The 21,744-nt window shown below is 42.0% G+C and overlaps 1 protein-coding gene across 1 annotated transcript in view; it reads right to left on the reverse strand.

The window, feature by feature from the left end:
• Positions 1 to 21,744, reverse strand: part of SORCS2 (sortilin related VPS10 domain containing receptor 2) — a gene marked incomplete at both ends in the record, with an annotated part of 500,666 nt that overhangs the window by 477,579 nt on the left and 1,343 nt on the right. The gene's annotated exons all lie outside the window — the stretch shown is intronic.

The following is a 21,744-nucleotide window of genomic DNA, read 5'->3' on the forward strand; positions in this document are numbered from 1 at the left end:
TCATAACTTAATTTCATATTGCTCTGAAAAATGGTTTTAGATTCACCAGCACGAAGGGAATCGTGTAATTGTCAATGTTATCAAATCACATTTGTCACTTCTTCCTGTAAACACCCAGAAGGAATCTACTCCACTCAATAAATTCCAGATATCTGCCTAGGAAGGAAGACACAGGGACACTTAAAAGCTCTGCAGTAATAATAATAAAAATGAGAGGCTGCCTCCAAACTCCTATGGTTAATGCATTAACATCTGCTGAATATCATTACCTGCTTTACTGTACCACCTATATTCCCCACTCCAAAATCAAAATCAAAATGGTACTAAGTGACACATAAGGTTCACATTGGCCACATGGGCAAAGTGACAGGAAAATTACATACGAGCAAGGCAACGGAGGTCATGAATTGTGAACGACTCAGTGATCTTCTGGGGAGGAGATAAATGAGGGGTTAAACTGTAAAGCATTTCACATGAGACACAAATAAGTACATATACATGCAAACAGAGCTGCTCATCCTTCCCTGACTTTAATAGAACTTATTTTTACCAGCTCTTTATTTTGCTCATACAAAATTTACCTGCATTAGGAAGCTCAAGCAGGTTGAAGAATTAAGGATGCAGTGGGGGAGAGAGAGAAAACAACAGCAGCATCAGGAGAATAAAAAGGAGAAATAGAGAAAAAACAAATTAGCAGAAGACCAAGAGAATGCCCAGCTGTAGAAGTGCCCTGAAGCAGAGGAGGGAGGCAGCGTGGGAGGCCATGCACTGTGTGCCCGTATGCCGGTGTGGAAGAAGATGCAGTGGCAGGCAAACCCCAGTGACACTCTGCAGGTCTTGAAGCTGATGCACTAATTAAAAGCAGAGCTTGCCATGTGAGGGAGAAGCCACAGAAATAGAGACATTTGTATTCTTCTAAAAGGTTCCTGTCTTTGTACATTATTTTGTCAGTGAGAAAAGTAATTCAAGTCATGGATGAAGCGAACAAAGCTACTCAGAAGATGTATTGCTGAGAAAGGAATGCAGCAGGTCACAGCCTGTCCCAAAATTTCCTGCTAGTCACTTCTGGATACAGACTTCTCCACATGTGATTCCCCCAGTGTGGGGGTGAGGATTAAGAGATGGGGGAAGGGGGTGTTATGCAAAGCATGAGAAGGAAAGACCTTGTGGAGAGTGACAACAAAGCTATTCTTACCCACATCAGTTCACTCATCTGCTTTACCACAAGGCTGCACAAGAGCTGTGGGGGCAAAGCTAAATGAAATGCATCAAGGTGCAGAAGGGTGAAAGAACAGGTGGTATTTTAACAAAGGACAAGGCAACAGAAGCATACTAGTAGATAAGGTGGAGATGAACATCTCTCACATTCTCAAACACCACCATAACTTTTGAGATTCTTTTGCTCACTTCTTAAAGAATTAATGGAAACTGGGGTGCATACCAGACCACTGGAAAAGGACAGATATTAAACTTTTTTTTGTAAGAAAAGGGCAAAGGTAGGAGGAGTTTGGAAAGCACCAACTAATGTGTGTAGCTCCAATTCCCCAGAAAATTCTTATAAGCTATCACTAAATAAACCGTGTGCAAGCAATAAGTCCAATTTGAAATCCTTAAAGCAAATACCATCAAAATTATCTAATTCCTTCAAGAAGCAGGGTGAACAGCCCTTAGGGATAACAGAGAGGCAGCAGACACCTACTCTCCTGTGGGTTTGCAAGGGAGCACGTCCTTAGCCTGTGTGAAGTGGCTATGCTTATTAAATCCGAGCATGATGCCAAGCTGAAACACACAGGCTGAGGTACAGGATGAGAACTCAAAGTGATCTTCACAGATTGGAAAAATGATCAGAAATGGCCAGGTGCAGCTCAGCAAGGACAATGGCAGCCAGCGAGCAGAAACTCTACCACACACACAGCTGGAACAGGCAACCGCAAAGTATGCTCAGCAAAAGAAGAGCTGGGAGTGGTAATGAATCAAGAGGAAGCAGCGTTTGCCTTGGTCATAGCAGCCTGGCACCACAAGCTAATGGATAAAGAGGCTGCAAGACACATGCAGACTGCGAGTGTCTGAAAGGGAACTTCTACCCCAGCCCAAAGACCGCTGTTGGAAGAGAGTGTTCATGCCAGAGCACCACAGGAGTAATATGGATTAATTGGAGAGAGCCTGGAAGACTGCAATAAAAATGATGAGAGGTCTAGAAAAGCAGCACCAAGTGAGCAGCAAGGAAAGGATGATGAAGCTGAGGTTATTAAATCTAGAGAACGCAGGACATGGGAGAAGCATAATAAAGGCTTTCAGATATATTAAAGCTTGATGAAAAGAGACAGGGGATAAACTTTTCTCCATATCCCCAGCGGATTGAGAAAGAAGTAAACTGAAGCAAGGTAGATTTAAATCAAAGAAAACAGACTAACTCAGCTGTCCAGGTTCTTCTTATCAGGATCAATTCTCCAGTTCTCCACAAACAAGTACACTGACAGCAGCTGGGGGAGGGGGGGATTGTACAGGCCTGGAAATACTCTGTGCCTGCTTAAGACATCACTGTTACCCTGAGAAACAGGTAGCAATCTACACATCAAGGAATCTATTTCACAATACACTGATTGAGCAGGGAAGGCAATTCCCAAAGTCCCTGTTTCCCTGCTGCTCTGGCCGCTTGCTCCCAGCCCCTTGCCGTGTCCGATGCCGGGTCAGTTGTGTCAGTACAATGGTTGCAGAGCTGCATCATGCACTGGTACAGTGCAATGAGCCACCTGAAAACCAACCCTGGTTTTGGAGGGTTTGTTCTAAGAGGGTTGTAACCTAGGAGAAAGCTAAATCAGCATGCTGAAACCCCTAAAACAGATAGGCGAAGATAAATGGGGCATGCATACCACTTTTTAACTTCAGGTGTTGCTTCCATCCAAAACCTAGAGGAGAAGGTCTTCATGCAAAGCTAAGCTGGGGATTACACACCCACCACAAACTTCCACGTTTCCTTAAGACTTTTCCATGATACATACAGGACTGTTCCATGTCCTGTATGTCTCTGAGTCCAAACAACTGGCACTTCAGTACTGGAATCGGAACGCTATGATGATATATTCTAAAGTTAAAACATTAGCAGGACTTTCTCCCAGACTGGCACTGTTCTGCAGTAAATTTCAAAGCAGGTATCCTTTGAACTGAAACACATTCTGACCATTAGCAATGCTAATGCAATGCCCATTAAATAAATGCATTTTCTACAGAGCATAAACAAAAATCCCTTCCAAAACCAGAAAGATATTGAGACAAATGCTGAGGCTTGTTGGGGTTATAATTATAAGCAGAAGGTTAGCTAATGCTATCTAAATATTTAGCTTTTTGGAACTCATTGCTGGAGTACAATGGTTCACAGTGTACAACACACTGACACAGTACCGATTACAGTGATTACAGAGCTGGTAGCTTAAATTTGTTGTCCAAGTAGCTTAGCAATTAACCCTGAAAGTAACTAAATAATGAAGGCACGGTTAATTTTAAAGACACACAGATTACATTGCTAATACAGGTCTAACAACTGGAACAGGAGCAAAAAACATTGCCCCAAATTGCAATGACAGTCACGTGAAAGATTCAAGAATAAAAACAAGGTCCTACTAGACTGAGCTTTAAGCTCACTCTGCTAGACCACAGATATCCCTCATTATATCTTGAAGACCTCATATGGCAATTATTTTAGCCCAAAGAAAAATTCTGCAGCGCTCCACTGACTTGTAATTCTTCTGCTCTGGAGGAATAGTCATATTCCTTTGCAAACAGTTTAAATACTAATTATTTCTTTGCTGAACCCTGCAGTCAAACTTATATCTAGAAGGGGTCGTGTAAAAGCACTTCTAATATTTCTGCTGCTCAAAGAGCAATACTCTTCATCCGCTTCAGTGATTTTCTCCCCAACAGGTACAACACTGAAGTAATGAGCATTATAAAACTTAATACAGTGCCATATATATTTTATGGCTCTGTAGATCCAGATCAGAGAACATCCAGATTGTTTTTACAGAACTAATGCCAGGCACATTTCAAATTATTATGTACGCAATGATTCTAAGAAATTTATAACTCTTACCAAATTAAAATTAAAGAAAAAACCATCATATAGTTGAGAAAAAGGATTTTTTAAATCCCAAACATTCTTTAAGGAAGGTAAAATTTCCCTATGATTTTTTAAGCAGATGCTATTATGAAAGAAAATAGTGTATTTCAAAATAAAAAGCGGCTCGGTAAGAAGCATATTTCACTGATGCAGGTATCAGGCATTAAAAATATCTGTAAATGAAAAATCATTCATAAGGCTCTACTGTTTTTACAGGACAGCCTTTAAAAAGCAATACCACGTTGGATGTAAAGCCACATGAAAGCTCTGGATAAGGGACTGTAAGATGAGATTCCCTTACATCAAACTAACATCAGAAAAGTAACTTTCCTGTGCAGCTTGTCTCTCTTTTCCCTTCTGTTTACTTGTGGTAACATGATCAGGAAAATTTCCAAAGTATCCAAACACTTTGTCATCTTTGATGTTGCCCTTATAGCCAAAGAGACGGAACAAGACTTCTGTTTGTGCCGTTTAGATAGAGAAAGATTCAAGTTACCTGCTCAAGGCTGAGCAGAAAGCCTCTGACAGACAGCCCTGTGAACCAGAAGATTTTCTCCTGAAGCCCTAGAGATGCAAAACCAACCAGACCTGCCTCGTTTGCCATTTCTGCAGGAACCACATCGTGTTGCGACCACCGACAGTCCCTTGCAGAGAAATCAAAACTCACCTGGAGTCTGTCTTTGAACTGACACAGAAACTACGGAAACAGAGGCTTATGCTGTTGGTAATGTGAGCAAAAACATCCTACTTGAGGTATTTGCTCAGGAGACAGGCTGGGTTTGGATCAGTTCCAGACAAAATGGTTTGAAAAAAGTACCCAGTGTCCAAGTAACTTGATTAGATAGCTGTTCAAGGTTTGTTCAACACTGTTAAGCTCCATCAAACACAATGTTTTTTTCTTTATTCAGTTTCCTTAGCAGCAAGTTGCAGCCTGGTGTAATCACCAGGCATTAGCTCCATATTGGCCAGGTACAGCAGGAACAGCCTGTGTGCACACAGTTCTCTGACAGCAGCGCCATACGAGACCAAGGAGTTGTTCAGGGACTGCCCATTCCAGCCTCAGTTAGGAAATTTCACAAGAAATTTTACTCTCTATTTATTTGTATTATTTACCTGTATTTTCAAAGAACAGCAGCTGAAAACTCTGCATGAGAGCTACAAACCGTACGGGCGTATCTAGTTTCACATATTACACAAAGCCAGGTTTGTGTGTGAACACCAAGTTGAGAACATGCAGGCTTGGGAAGCACAAATTTCACCAGAATTTTTTCCCAGTCTAGTGGAAAGTACTTTCATACAGCATCACTCACCTGAAGTCCAGCTGAGAGCGAGCACACCCAGGGCAGGACACTGCCCACTGGTGCCATCACATGTTGCTCCTGATGTGTGTTTGACAGAATAAGCCTGCATGCCACCACCACCCTGATGTATGACCAGGCCTGTCTAAGACCAAATTTCATCACTGAATCCAGAAACACCTCACCTGAAGGGCAAATCTATGATTTAATTATACTGTGGTTGGACAAACAAATTTTTCCATTGAGTATCTCCATGGAAGCAGAAACCTACTTTCCACAGAAAAAGCTGCAACCTTCAGTTGTCTCCAGAATGTTCCCCTTTCAGTGCAAGTTACATTTTAATTTTATTTAAAATGTCTTCTGGAAACTACCAAACACCCTCTCCTTGGATTTCTTACAGAATGTCTCAGGCATGCATGGGGAACTGCCCAGGAACACACAGTAATACCAAATACACTTCTGCTCTGGCTGAGTTGTGTTAACAAAGCAGAGCCACCCCAGCTGAATTCACCTTGTGGATAAGGTACAAGGGGCACTCAAAATTGCCTCTAACAAGGTTTGAATGAAGAACAGAATAAATACAAACAAAACTATCTTACTTCCTATTGCACTTAAGTTTTGACAGACTGGAAATGTTCCAAATTCTCCCACTATTTTGCAGTTATAATAAGAAAACCCTGTCTGCTACAAATGGAGAGGGGTCCAATTAAACACGTTAGCTACTAAAGAATTGTCATCTCTGGAGATGCCTTGAAGCATGATGAGTCAACACATTCGCCTGCTAAGGAAGCATCATGTATGTAATGACTAAAGTTTGTGACATTAGCAAAGACCCTTCAAGAATGAAAAGTGATACAAATTGCTGCAAGCCTTGGTTTCCAAACTTCTGATTGTTCCTAAATATGACACAAATATAATCAGCCTAAACCTATTCATTTTTCCAATACCTGTTAAGGTCTCTTACAAAGTCTATCCTTAGGGACAGTTTGTCACAGCACAAAATGATGACATTTGCACCAGGACATGCTGACATTATATCATCCCATCAACAAGTAAATGTCACAATTTGTGACACAAACACTGCCCTACGACAACCTTTTGTTAGCCTCAACGACCTCATACACAACCATTTGACCATGTAATGCAAAAAGAATCGATGACACCTTTGGGACCAAAGCAGATCAAGTCCATTCCCTTCTGTAATCCAATGTCAGCTTCCTTGTTCCTAATTCCACGGCATCATAAAAGCCACAAGTGCTACATGCTCTGATCCAGTGACACAAAAACTCTATTTCATATCCTAACAAGAACCACCTGACACACAAGGAGTTAGGTCATTGCAATAGTCAAGCTAAATGAAGCAGTTACACAACTCTACGATCAACATCTTTAAGCAGTAATAGGGAAGGGTGAATCCAAATTAGCCTTCTAATTATTTTCTCTTTAACTTGACTATTTAAGCCATTACCTAAGTTATACATTACGGTGGCCTGAAAACTGTTATTCTAGAACAGACCTGCTTTGCTGCACTCCTGTTCCTTCACCAAAAACGTGAGGGAGAAGAGTGAAAGCACCACGCTGAAGAGTGAAAGCACCACGCTGCTTCTCCACGTCGATACACTAATGATGCCCACTAAAACAGCGTGTCATTCCTCAGAATTATTATCATGCATGATTCAGAAAGTACAAAAAGTAGCTGTGTATTCTGAAACATTACAAATAGAATTGGCTCTTTATCAGGGTGAGCCTCGTGCTGTTAGCAATGAGAGACCCCTGCTAACGCCTGTGCTGCTTTAATACCCCAACTCTTCCTGTGACTAGTACAGGTGCAGCACTAGCCTGAGGATCTGGTCCATAAAACTGTGAAGCCTGCTCTGCCTTGGACAGGCTTTGGGCTGGGTAGTACTGTATGGAGTACCACTGCCCTCCTGTCTGACTGACTGCAGAGTGCATCAGGGAATTCGGATGGATGAAACTCCGATATGAGGAGCCTTCTGCTACAGGGAAGCGATGAGGACTCACTCAGGCCTCGTGTCTCTCTGTTGAACTGACTGCCTGTGCAAGGAGAGTGATGCAGGAATCTATTCACCCATGCCAGCTGGTTTCCCTCTCTCAGCAGTGACACTGAGGGGATCGGGGTATCAGCTTCCTTCGGCCGATGTGCCTTTCACATGTCACATGCTGACCCTGGTCATGCTGAGCAAACCACTACAGCAGCTGGGAAGACTGAAGTAACCAGGCTATGGACAGGAAGGTAGAGGACTAAGAGACAGTGAGAAGACAAAGGCAAAACCCAACACACTTCTGCTCGACCCGACAGGCTTGCTTTTTGTAGATAAACTTGGTAACATAGAAATGTTTAGGTAAAAAAATTGAAAAGGAAAAACTGCAAGAAATTCCAATTTAAATGACTATTTTTTTATATTTCCTGTTTGTGTTGACTTTTCTTCATTTTGTAAGCTCCTACACCTCCTCTTTTCCATTACTGTGAACACTCCACTAACTGCCAGACAAATCAAAGCTCAGAATCCTTCCATAATGGGTGAAATTTAAGTAAATGAAATGGTGCTGTTCTGCTCTAGCTGAGAAATCTAATCACGGCTTGGGTTCCCATGGAGCCTACAGACAGTCCACTCTAATTGAATGTTTTTATTGATATCCTTCAATCCAATATTAAAAATGAGAAGAGAGCACTAGAGACCTTTATTTTTAAATCTTGGACTACTTGTAAATAAGAATGAGCAAGAAGATTTTCAAAATTCACCATTAGCACTTCTTAAAGTCTAAGAAACTTGATTATGCCTGTTTAATAATTGGCCTTAAAGTAACTTAGGAGAAAAGGATTGATTTTTACTTTAACAGGATCACCGTTTTTACTGAACAAAAACCTAGCTTAATTATGCCATGCAGACTAGGAAGGAACAAGCAGCATTTCTTGTATGTATCAAAACAACTTTATTATACAGTGTACCAGACGATCAGCTGGTTTAAAGTCAACAGCTGAGACATCAAAGGCATTTTTTAATGCTTGGAAAGGGAGAGACACTTGAATACTCTCAGGTAAACTTTCATAAATTAAAAATGAGGCTCACTTGTTGATAAGAATGTATACTGTACTGGTTATGTACCAAGAAAAGAATGGCTTGAATTTTAAAGTAATCCTGGTTCACATGAGGTTGTCTATTTAATGAACATTTATTTGATTTTAAATTGCCAAGGAATCTATTCAGCATTTTGCCATATGATAGTACCAACATCCAACATTTCTAAAAAGATGCTATAATAAACTACATAAAAACAAGCTTTCTTTTTAGAAACAACACTTGCTCAAGAGAAACAGTACCCTTCAAACTTCCCAGGTTGTCAGTAGAAGTACTTCGTAAATTTTGTGTTGGTAGGGCTACTTATTCTTTTACATAATTTGCTGGAATTTAAATACTATTTAAATCAATGCAGTAAGAAATAGTTTTGAAGTTATAGCTACAGAGGCACAACATTTAAATCACTCTGAGAACACACACCAAAATTTGAACTGATTTCAGTTTGGGGAATGGATAAAGTAACCAATAGACATTCAGTACCAGCAATTTCAGCTAACAGCTGCATTTAGGTACCTAAGCTCACTGTCCCTCTTGTTTTCATGTTTAGAAACAAGGTATGTTTCTTGCACCTGAAAAGCTTTTACAGTTACCCCTGAGCCACAAATTGCTGTTGGCCAGAAGAGCTGTCTGGTGAAGTATCACAAAATATTCATCCGAGTCTGATGCTCTTCCCTAGATATCCAGGGGTCTAGCCTAGTACAGACAATCCGATGTTCTTAGAAGTCATTCCCCTAAGACAGTATCAATTTCGTGTTAGATAAAAGCACTCTAAATCTGTTCATCTTCTTTCAGCCCATGAACTGTAGTGACTGCACAGCAAGTGCACTTGCATCAGAGAAACAAGCTATGCCAGGCACCAAGACCTTAGCGCTTCCCTGTATTTGACTCCCACGTTTTCCAGGCTCAGCTTGCATGGATGAGCTGCAGTTTCCCTCCTAGGACAGCTTCACACTCATTTGCTGCCCTTGCTTTCTTCAGCTTGCTTTTGTTTTCAAAAGAAGCTTCATTCATTTAAATTCCTGCAATAAGTACCAGCTTGGAAGTATTTCCTTTCACTTAAAGGAAGAAGAACTCATTGCCTACAGGATGCAAAAGATAATCATGAGGCATACTTGGCTAAGTCACTTATCAGAATGACATCGCCCAGATATCAGAACGACATGTACTAATATCTGAATTTAATCCAGGCAATAAAATCCATGGCAATAACTGTTTCAGAAGTTGTGTTTTGCTCACAATACCTCATTTGCACATTAAATCTAACACTGAATGATGATTATTTTTCAATTAAACCTGGGTGAGCTGCAGAGCAATCCTACCAGTGATGAGCAGCACACACAGTCTTATTAGATGGGGTGTGCAGATCACAGAATGGATGACTGGAAATGGGATTGTGAGTCTTTCATTTCTAATCACGATCCATTAAACACACCCAGAAACTTAACGCAGAGGCAGTTTATTTCATGTCCCCAGTCTGAAACTCACCCTAGATGAGTTGAAGAGAGTACTTCACAGCTTTAGGCTGGGGGGGGGGGGCAGGAGGTGAAAGACACTGCCCCTGGGCCTGTATCAACTTAGAAGGTGTATTTTGGGGACAGCTATTGCTATCCTCCAGCGCTACAGACACTGCCATGAGGGTGAGATTTCCTGAAGCGATGCCGCGCTGCCTGCCCAGGACCGCAGACAGCGTGTGACCGAGTGTGCACATCCATATTCACTGGGATGGCAACTCCAAACTGATGACATCTGGGTCATTACTAACCATGGCTTTGAAGATTCTTTTCTTTTTTTTTCCAAATGCAACAGGGAAGATGATGCAATTTAAGCTCTCAGGGGTGAGAAAGGTGTTTTAGTACAGAGAAGGAAATGAAGGGAGAGTAACAAAGGAGACACACAAAGAAAGGAGGCGGGAGGAATGAGAGACATAGGAAAAAGCAGGCAGAAAAGTAACAGAAACAGACAGATGTACCAGTTGCCTAAAGGGGAGCAGAGTTTCTCACTGAGTGATAGTGACTGTGACAACCCGATTCAGTTAATAAATACAAGTCTATTTAGCTACTACAGAAATAAAAAGCTTGCATATTTTATTCAACCCCCACACACACACACAACAGACTGTGGATCAAAGACTATGAACTCGTTCTATTATTTCCTGGCACACTGTCTAAGCCTAAATGTGAATTTCAGTGCTCTCATCTCCAAGGGCTCCACTTCTGAGCCAGAGACCCCTGTGAAACACCCCGCTGGACTGAGCCCTGCTCCCTCGGGGAGCCTCAATGCACTTCACAAAATACAGCACTGCAATCACCAGACTTGCTGGCAGTGTCTGCAAACAAAATAAAGATTAAACCCTTCTCTAACCATGGGCTGGAACACTCTCTTCACAGTCACAAACATTAAAGCCAAGATGTAATCCCTCACAAGAATATGGACATTGATTCAAACAGGAAGCGGAAGGTCTTTCTAATGTTCATAAAACATCTCTCTCCTCTGTAGCACATACAAAAGCAGTTCAGACATTCCTGAGTGCTTACAGACTGACCAAGCCAAACCAAGTCCACTGGCTGACAAAGAAGCTTGCTTTTCATTCAATTCTTAAGATGTGCCAGCTCGTGCCAGTTTAAGAAGTGGCTTTTCTGTAGCTATCTAAACTAAAAAAATAGAAAACAAAGTGTTTTAGGTTGGCAATTTACTAGCTAACTACCTGCCTCTCATGCTGATTATGTATGGTAGCCTGATGTCAATAACCTCCCTCCTTTCTCACAAGGGTATTTTAATAAAATGATGGAACATAAGGCACGAGGTGCTTATACAGTGAATTTAAAAATTGCTGTCTCTTAAGAGTTCTCCAGGAGCAATGAGATTATTAAAAGGAATACCAAGGTTCAGAGCCCTCTAAATGTAGCCCACTTGATAAAAACACATCTGTTTCAAAGCAGCTGGAAGAGAAGGAAGGAAGGAAAAGGAGATCTTGTTAGTGGCCCTCAGTGCTCCACACAGTAGCCCCTGAGAGATGCTGCACAAAGATGAACATGTGTATTTCATTATGAATTGAAAACGTGTTCGCTGAGCTGCAGCTTACAGTTTTAAAGCAGGGGTGCCAATTCACTCTGTATGCAGGGGAATGCATTCCTTCTGCATCTTCCTGTGCAGGAGCAGGTCAGAGACAACAGTTTAGTCAGTGAATCACAAAGTGGGTTTCATGGAGCTACAAAAATGCTGTTCAGCTGATGTGCAACATATTTCCTTGTTTCTCTTCTTTGAGGTGGTTTTAGACAGAGTTTAATCATAATATCTGTGACCCAAGAGAAATTTAAAACACTGATAGTGGGCTGTTTGCTCCAAAAATATGGGCACTTTTGCTCCATCCAGACATCCTCCTCCCTCCTGCATGTGCTCAGCAGCACCTCAGTGGATGTCACAGACAAAAGAGGAAAAAACTCTGCATTCTTTCATGTATATATATATATTTTTTCTTTTCCCTATCAGGCTGGGAAACCTCAACAAGAGCAGCTGACCCTCCCAGTATTGGCCTCCCTCATCCAGGGGGAATGAAAAGCTCAGGGCCACCAATTGTAACAGCTTCCCAGCAATACCCTCAGCATTGGCACAGCCAAGGGTAACCAGGCAGTTCAGCCCTCTATAGTCTGTCACAACTACCAATCACTCCAAAGACACCATACTCCCAACACAGAGGCTCTGCATAGTTTCTCTTCACTTTGTACTTCTCACTCAGCGTAGAGAACACGTTTCAAGACTGCTCTCAGGGTGGCTGAGACCTTTTGACATACTTGTCATTATGTGGTTAGGTAACAGGCAGAGAGACATAGGAAACCACTGATGAAAAGGCAAACAAATTAGCAAAGCAAGAAATGGACCTCTAAATCAAAAGCTGCAATTCAGATAAGTCCTGGTGCCTGTATGGGGGCACCTGAGCCTGGGAGAGGAAAGCTTTGTAGTTCATATGTCTACTTGCTTTTGTACTCTAACCACATGAAATGCTAAGATTCCCAAGACTTCAAAGTCCTATACATATCAATTCAACTTGTGAGCTTTACAAGACTAAAATAGGAGGAATGATGTTCACACAGAGCATCTGCAAACTAGTATGTAGCAGCCAAATCTAATGTGAACCCTTACTAGTGTCAACAGGGTCCCACAAAGTGCTCAGAAAGAGCACGATGGGATCACTCTGAAAACCAGGTGGGGACTTAGAGACAGAGGTGTGTTCAAACTGGCCTGTCTGCAATAGGGTCCTGGGGTTTATTTAGTTCAGAACCATGGCAATTAGAACCTGTAAATATAGACACACAAACACAGAGCAGATCCAATCATTCCCTTTTGATTTGTTTTCCCACTGGGAGAGATCACTGCAGGTTGAGGTGAGGCAGGCAAAAGAGCCTTAGTGTTCCTGTGCCATTCAGCTACACACAGTTATGGGTCTCCAGCATCCCCAGCCAGGTCCCTGGACATCTACAGACATTTGCTGCTACAAACCTCCCTCTAGTTCACCTCAGGAGCTCTGTACCAGGCTCAACGTTGGAGCACAATGTACATGCACTTCTTTCTGATGGGTCCCCATTGCCTTGTGGTGGCAATTGATTTCTAAAGACCTCTGTGCACCCAGGAAGTAATCCACCTGATGCTGGCATGTGTTGCTTTAATTGCTTTCATTCTGGCTTTATGCCTCACCCATGGAGCCCCTCAAAAGCCATGCCTAAAAAAGCTGTCCAGACAAAGAGGTTCAGGAGTTCCTCGGGGTTACACTCTTTACCTGTGTTAACACTGATATCTACTTACACTGCACACCCAACACAATACCTAAAAGCATAAAAGAAGAACCCAGAATATTCTCCTTTCTGTAAAGGATGAGATTTAACGAGTACTGCTGCCAATTTATGCCTTAGACTCACAGGTAGATCCAAATCCTCTGGAAAAAAAAGCAAGTTACAAGGTCTTTTTTCTGCCAGGAAAAAACATGAATAGTATCTTATTGAACTTAGACTGAGGAAGATTTGATGGCAACCTACCATCCCCTGATACAATTGTGTTTTCAATGAAGAAACAACTACTTTCTCAATATAAGTCACATTTAACACTGAAACACTGCCCAAAGCTCCAAAAGTGACTCCAACCTATTTCTCTCACCCTCCAGCTCCATCCCGTGGGGGACCTGTCCTGCAGTGGCAGCTGCTGATAGAGGCAAGCACAGGAATGCACTCACCATAAACAGGCTGTTCTTCAATACCTGAGAAAAGCAACTTTTCTGTGCTGTAGCTGAGTTAGGGAGGCCAGGCTATGCACCACTAGAATTTCCAGGTGGAACAGCTCAATCTTCAGACACCAGCATTATTACTTATTGGTATTACAGAAGCACCTAAATGCCACCAACTCAGAGCAGAGCCCCAGTACATCACACCATGCTGGGGGGAAGAGTGCTCTTTCCCAGTGGCACTTTATGTCTGGGCAGCAGAGAAGAGAGTAACAGTGATTAAAAAACATGCTAGAACTCAACACACTGGCCAGTAAACATGGGCCTGCTGCTCAGCAGCAACAAGGACACATGAGAGTAGCTGGTGCTTGTAGATACGCTCCTGTGACACTTCATGCAGTTTTACCCTGTCTCCAAAGAGAGAGGCATCTTGTCCAAAGACCATGCAAGAAACAAATTTCATAAAGTCAATGGGGGAAAAAAACTCATCAAATGCACCCACTTCATCTACTAGAACAAACTTCTAACAATGTTCCTGCATAGAAACCATAGAAATTACCTTTTTGCTTATGACCAAATTATTTCATGACTTACCTTTAAAAAAAACAAACCACAACTATTTACTGTTCTGTAGTTTTCTTTTCAGAAAACACAGATCATCACAAGGACATTGGAGAGATTAGAGGGGAGCCAGAAATGAACAATAATCTCTGTGTGTATGTACATTTCTAAAAATGTGCCAGTCAAACACAGGGTTGGTATTATTATATGTAGGTTCTGTCTTATCCAGATGGTGCAATTAAAGAGCTAGCAAAATGAGTTATAAAAGAAAATTTTAAAGGCCAAAACAAATGTTATTCAGATAAATAATTACTAGTCTACAAGAGTAGGAAAGGTACAAACACTGAGAAGGCAGCAGTTATTTCAGTATACTGGTAAACAGAGGCAGAAAAAAACATGTGAAATACAGATTAAGTTTCACTGATAATGTTTTTAGTCACGTCATCTTTAGTCTGTTTAATGATCTTGAAGTGCCAGAGTCCAGGCATTTAAATTAAACTGGACTACACATTAAAAGGAGCCCTAATCAAAATGAACATCAGAACAAGCAGAGAAGTTTGCATGACCTGTGAGAGCCTTTTCTTCCCTAATTCCTAGACTGTACTGTGAGGCAGTCAAAGGAACAAAGAAACCATAGATGTGATTTGCTACGGTCCTGCTTCTTTTAGGTGTTAACAGTGATAACCATTACTTCAATATCAAAGTGCACAGCTTATTTAGAACAGCAGCAGTCCTAAGAGCTAGGGAAGTGCTGCTATCCTCACACTGCAGGTAGGAAACCGAGGCACAAAATCACCTATGTAATGCAAGTGCCATTTCAGAAGACACTGGTGAGGTACCCAGTTTCCCAGTACTCCTATTCAGCTTCAGTTTAACCCAACAGCTACTCATTTGGAAGCCCACACTCTACCTCTGACCAAGCATCCCATCTCCCTGAGGTATCACCATGGACACTGCAGCACTGCTTCAGAGCGCACAGGCGCGTCGACGGGGCTGCGTGGAGCATCACAGCAGCATCTCAGCATCTCCCCTCTTCCCACAGCAGCCTCACCCAGGGCTGATGAAATCCAACAAGATCCATAAACACAGCACTTCTCCACTCATCTCACCAAAGGCAGTGAGTCCAGCAGGTGCACAAGCACAAGCACACACTGCACAGCGGCAGTGCTCCTCCCGTGGGAAGCAGCACTGCCCTCCTCACCCCTACACAACAGCACTGGGCTTACAGTGCTCATCCAGCAGAAGGGTTCATTCCCCCCTCTGCACAAAGAGCTGAAATACACATCTCCTGCCAGAACAGAGACTCACAACCCTTCCTGCTAAGACTGTTTCACTTTTCCTTGGCACACTGCAGATCTCCTGGTTGGGACAAAAGAGAGACAGGAAGAAAGTACACACAGGGTGAGCGTGTTTCCAAAGCCCTGACTAACTCTCAGCTCGGAGGGGGAATTTCAGGCCCTACCCCCCATGACTGCTTATGTACAAATATGACAAGTCAGTAGCAAAAAAAATACTTCAGCAGCTGTTGGAGCAGGCCTTGGACTGCAACTGAGACCTTTGTGTAATCTCTGTCCACAGACATCCTTTAAGCATGTGGTTCTGCTCCTCAAGGGTTTACGTAGGCAAAACTGTAATTATGAAATCTTTAGAACTGCACCTGCTTTTTTTGCATTGGGGTTGTGCAATATCCACCACAACAGTGTCTTAATCCACAACTGGAACTCCAACAGCCACACTACAATAAGGGAGGAAGGAAATAACCACAGCAGCAACAAACATCCCTGGGTTAGGGACAACTTTAAATGAATCCTGTGTTGCATCAAAGTCAGTAATCTATGCCCCTCTCCAGTAAGTGGAGAAAGAGAGATGCTCTCAAAAGTCAACTCATCCGAGCTTTCTCAAGCATGGCTGTTAAGATTGTAAGGGTAGAGATCAACCCAGGGACTTTCTCCACCTCCCTCCTACTACAGAAGCCCAAACTCAGACTTGATGGCTGAAGTAAGGCACAACAAAGGATCCCATCCATTTCTTTCACAAGTGGCATTGGTGGCTCTTAGAGTTCTGAATTATTATTATAGTGGGGGAGGGGGGTGGAGGTGGGAATGTTTAGTAAACAATGTGAGATTATGGGAATAAAAATGCTGAAGGGATGTTGCAGGTCATGAAGTTTCATCCTGAGCTATGGCTAGTGGTCATAGGCTGCAGACTACTTTCTACACAGAGTTTCAGCTTTGGCTTAAATGAAGTTGTGCTTCCAGGACCTAGAAGGCTCTTGTTTGCACTGTACTGCAGATTATTTCTCCTCATGCTGACATCCTTTGGTCTTAATTGACAGGACCACCAAATATTTTAACTGGACATGCAAAGGGCCTGGCATAAAAGCTTGTGTAATCCGGACAGTTTCATGTTTTAAATCCATAAATCAGTACACAACTCACAGAACCTCCTGTTTCAGCAGAACAATTACTGGTTTTTCTGGAAAGCTCATCATTTTCTCCTTCTGTGCTTTCAAAAAGATTCTACTAGTGCCTTGAATTTTAATAAAATCAAAAGGGATGTCCTCATTTATTTCTCCAAATATCCATACCTGTAAGTTCCTAGCACTGTCAAGCCTGGGAAGAATGCATTGTGTTCCCACTGTGATATGTCAGCCTTCTATCAACAGCCTGAAGCCACATCTAATGACTGTCATTAAGCCAGATTTGGTTCATCATGCACATGTAACCCACCAGCAGCATCAGAGATGGGATTTAAATCCCGTGTCTTTGGTGTCCATTGCTAAATTTCCCTCCTAGATTTAAACTCTCTGAGCTGGTCACAGTAGTACCTACTCAAGCTAAGGCTGCTAGTAGCTTGCTCCTAAGCACACCAGGTAACGCCAGCTAAACCAGCAAGCTGAGTAAAACCAGGTATGGCTGCAGGCATGGAGGGCTGTGCAGGGAGGACTTTCAAGCAGGTTTGAAACACACACTTGCTAATTAAAGTATCTATCAATTTTAAGTGTTTACTTAGGGCATGAGAAGAGGTGCTTTCTTTTCTTTAGCAGCTGGAATTTGCTGAAATGTGGACAGAGCTCAGCAGGCAGCAACATGACAAGTAAGCTGTAGGGCTGGAAGAGAGGGAAAACAGAGACTGGTAGAAGCAAATAAATGAAGAAAGCTGTAAACTTTAAATCACCAGGGGGAAAAAAGGGGGGGGGGAAAGGATGTTGATGTTAAACTCCAAAGTTACTTCAGTCAGATTAAAGTAATTCCGCTTTTCATGTGGGACTTTGCTGTTCCATTCAAACATGATTGGTTTGGTTTCTGTTTGCTTCTTGTCACACTATCATCTCAAGGAATTTTAAAATAAAATTAAAAAAAAAAAAACAAACCCTCCCTATGGGAAATCTGTCTTTCACTTTGCAATATATCTGCCATTTATCAAAGCTGCAAGCCATCAGGATTTCTGACCTCATGCTCCCCTTAGTTTCATAAAAAGTAGTCTGGCTACTCTTGAGCAACAGCACCAAAACCTTACCACAAACGGACTTTGGCCCAGTTTGAATAGATAATTACACTTACCGTTACAGATGCTGCTCTAGTAATATTGAAGTCAAGGCTTTTTACAGATCCCATCAGCACAATTTATTGCAAACTGAACAAAACAGAAAACCAATTAAATAAACTATCTGCCAGAAGAATACATTTAGTGATCACTGGGCTCTACAAATCATATATTGGGAAACCGTATCACAAAGAGTAATATTTTTTAAATTAAACAAAGTATCTGTATATCAGATACAGAAAAGTCTGGATCAGATGAAGTTTTTGTGTGTAGCAATTTCTGTAGACGTGCAATAAACCTTCCTTTCTGATAAGATGCTGTTTATTAAGTCTGGGGGAAAAAAAGTGTGTATATTTATGTTTATTTCCCATAACAAAGAGCTACTAGTTTATGAGGGATCATGACATCAACTTACTGGACAAATGAAGTGCCTGCATGGAATTAATATTTTGTCAACAAACAAACAAACAAAGGAAATTCTGGCACCATGAAACTGTGAACTTAGAACTAGTTGGCTGAAATCCTGCTCACAACACTTCAGCAGTCTGCACACAGCATGAAGAGCAGCCCACGAATCAAAATCAATTGTGAATATGAGTCTCACTCTTCCTGTATTTCTCTTTTGGCTTTGATTTTTATTTTCTTTTTAAAATCAGCTAGTGTTAATGCACAATGGGAATTCTCCAGGAGGGTCAAAAAGAATCTAGTTCTTCAAAGTTGTTTACCTAGCACAAAAAAGCTCCTGGGATGACTATAAGGTCTCTTCTAACGAAAAGCAGGGTTTTTAAAAGCTGCCATCAATTGAGCATCTCTCCCCAGATCAGGAAGGGTAGAGTATTTTTAGTAAATCTGGGAACATACATATTCAGCTTAACGCAGTAAGAGGCGATTCTGTACATGTTACAACTCCATGGTATTTATCAGTTACAGAGATGCCAGTCACTAGCCCTGACCAGAGTAAATGGTGTGCTGCACCACCCACCTGTCATGTCTTCAGTGTATGATATTTTCAGACTGGAAAGGAAATTAGTTCCACTTGCATGAGCCTTTGTCTAAAAGTAATAGTGCACAACCAATTTCTGTGGGCATAGGAGACAGAGTGCAGAAGTACTAATTGTAGGAATTCACTCACCAGAAACACTCTTGATGTTACAAGGACTGGCTTTGCAAGACCTGCATCACTAGTGATGGCTTTAACTATGCATCCCACTGTCAAGGAAGGTTGGGGGCAGACTTGCCATTTATGGAGTTCATAGATAATTGATTATTAGAACACGAAATAAAAGGAATGACGACACAAAACCAGAAGCCATTTGCATAGCTCTGTGCACAGCTCTCTCTTGACAAAGTGAGGAAGAGTACGGTGACCTTCCTTGGCTACCTAAAGTCACTTTACAACCAGTGTAACCACATACTCTGCTGTGCAACCAAATCCATTGTTTCCCTAATTCACAAAACTAACAGCATTGCGAGAGGATAATAAAGTATGTGTCAGACTTCTCCAGAACAGAAAAGAAGGGGAGGAGAGAAGACCGATTTCATTTATGCTGCTGCCTTAGTTTCTTTCAAGACATCTCAGGCAACCAAAACTCACATGCTGCTATTATTGCAGCACAGGAGGATTTACAAGATGTAAATAACTTGGTTAAAGCTCCATGTGCACATCAACCTAACCTCTGCCCCCTTCAAATTTATTTATCTGCCCCTGATTCACACACATGAGCACTTCGTGGTAGCACGTTCAATGAACTATTCATGCAGGTGAACATCCCTCAGAGAAGCAGCTGCCCCCTCTGCTTTTATGGTTATTTGTCTCTCCATCACAGAGCTCAAAGGAATAATCCTGCTGCGTATTTCTTCTTCACTTGTTTTACTAGGTGAGGTGTTTAAGAGGATATACGGTCATCTGGAGCTCATCACTGTCAAATTTCCACTCGTGCAGCTGTAAAGGGTGAAGCAACTAGTTTGGCTCCTCGGTTTGCAAAGTCCTGAGGTTCCTCCAATGAGGTGCCAAATGTGCGTGGTGACACTTTAAGATTGCTTAGAGCCTCCTGAGGTTCCCAGGCCTGACCCAAAACCCCAGCAGTAGGAATGACCTCCTCCCCTTGACTGCAATGTGTTGGGACAGAGCAGCCCTTCAGGGCTCAAGCCCCTGTTTCTGCAGCAAGGCAAGATTCGACATCGATTTAAGAACAGAGGTGAGATGCCAGGTTAGAGAAGCACTGGATCTCAGCATTGGTAACTCAGAGTAACATAAATAAACAAACATCCCTTAATATGTTTTGGATTAGGTACTTATTTTCAGTTGCTTTAATCTCACATACACACGGGCAGCAAAACTCTCTCCAAACCCTTTAAGCCCGCCCTGTTTCCATTGGGCTTAATGTATTTCTTTAGGAAAATAATAAATAAATAAATGTCTTCAGGCTGCCTTTTACAAATCACTTTTCTGTGGAAGCCTTTGTTAAAATCAGCTCTTCTACTGGAATTGTGCAGTAAAGCAAAGCTAACAAGAAAAGAAGGGGCAAAAAAAAATTGCTGAGCAAACTGTGAAAGAGGCAGTGCAGAAAGACTGGCTGCTCTCATTAGGGTTAAGGCAGCAAAGAGTCTTTCATTAGCAGGTCACTCGTTCAAATCCAGCCCTACCTGGTAATCATCTGATGGCAGGCAGAGTAAGCAACGTACGTCTTAAGTAACTCCACAGAAGTACTTTTTATGGAACGTGTAAATACTGTGGAGAGCATCTGCGGGCGTTAATGGTGACAGTATCATTCTGCTACACTGAATTAGCAGACACTAACAAAAAAAAGAATTAAGAAGTTGCAGCAAAGACTGTAACCATTTTCATTTGTTCTGACAGTTGCCATTTGTCTTGGCTTTTGAAGAGACTACAGGGTAGCACTCTAGTAAGTGAGCTGTAGTATACTATGAAAGAATAATAACATTTTAGCAATACAAGCCCTCGCTGCAGCATCTGTTATTAAATCTTTGCAGAGGCGAGGAGAGACCACTAGTCATAAATGTGGATTAGCAAGGCTCTACTCTAGTCGGGTTTGAGTGCAGAGCGCTGTGCATGAAAGCTGTTACTCGCCTTTCGTGTCACAGAATGAACTTATGCCAACTTTTTAATACTGAATTCTTCAAGAAGTTGTACTAAGCACTGTCCACAAAAAACGGCAGCAGCCTCACAGCAGAGAAATGGAGGAAGGATAGGATCAGAATAGCTGATGCTGCTGATTTGCAGCATTTTCTCTTCACAGAAAATGGCCATCATCTTACACTTCCTTCCTGGGCAAATCAAAAGCTGCCTCTGACAGCGTCAAGCTTTATGACGCTGACTCCAACTCTGACACCTGATTACACAAGAGCATTAACACTCAAGGGAATCACTGCATCCCGTGGAGCCCGAGCAGCTCCACATCCTGGGTGACTCCCTAGCAAAACAGGCAAAAAACATGAGAGCCTTAGAGAAAAGATGATAATTCACATAGTTAGGAGACGTACAGCACGAGCTCTCTGAACTGAGCCAAGTTTAAGTAAACTTTATGCTAAATTCACAAAGTTCAAGCAGAGTCAGAGCTTAGCTGAACTGTAGTAAAAACACTCAGTTTTCCAGAAACACTAAAATTATTCCAGGAGAAAGTTGATCTTGAGCCTCCCTAACGATACTTTCCTGCCTGTGAAGTTACACAGACGGTGCAAGGTGCTGTGTAGTATTTACCTATGACATCCGCTGTTAGGATATAATGTTACAGGGAAGGATAAATTAGAAGCTGCAAACCCCTGAAACCACCCGTGCAAATAAATACACAACCACTAATGGGGGTAGATACATCAGAAGCGAAGACTTGCTGAAATCGCAAAGGGCTTAAAAACAGATCACAGGTGCTCAGGGTGAGAGCTGCTGCC

This window comes from Gallinula chloropus (genome assembly GCF_964237585.1).
Source record: "Gallinula chloropus genome assembly, chromosome: 7".
Classification (NCBI taxonomy): domain Eukaryota; kingdom Metazoa; phylum Chordata; class Aves; order Gruiformes; family Rallidae; genus Gallinula; species Gallinula chloropus.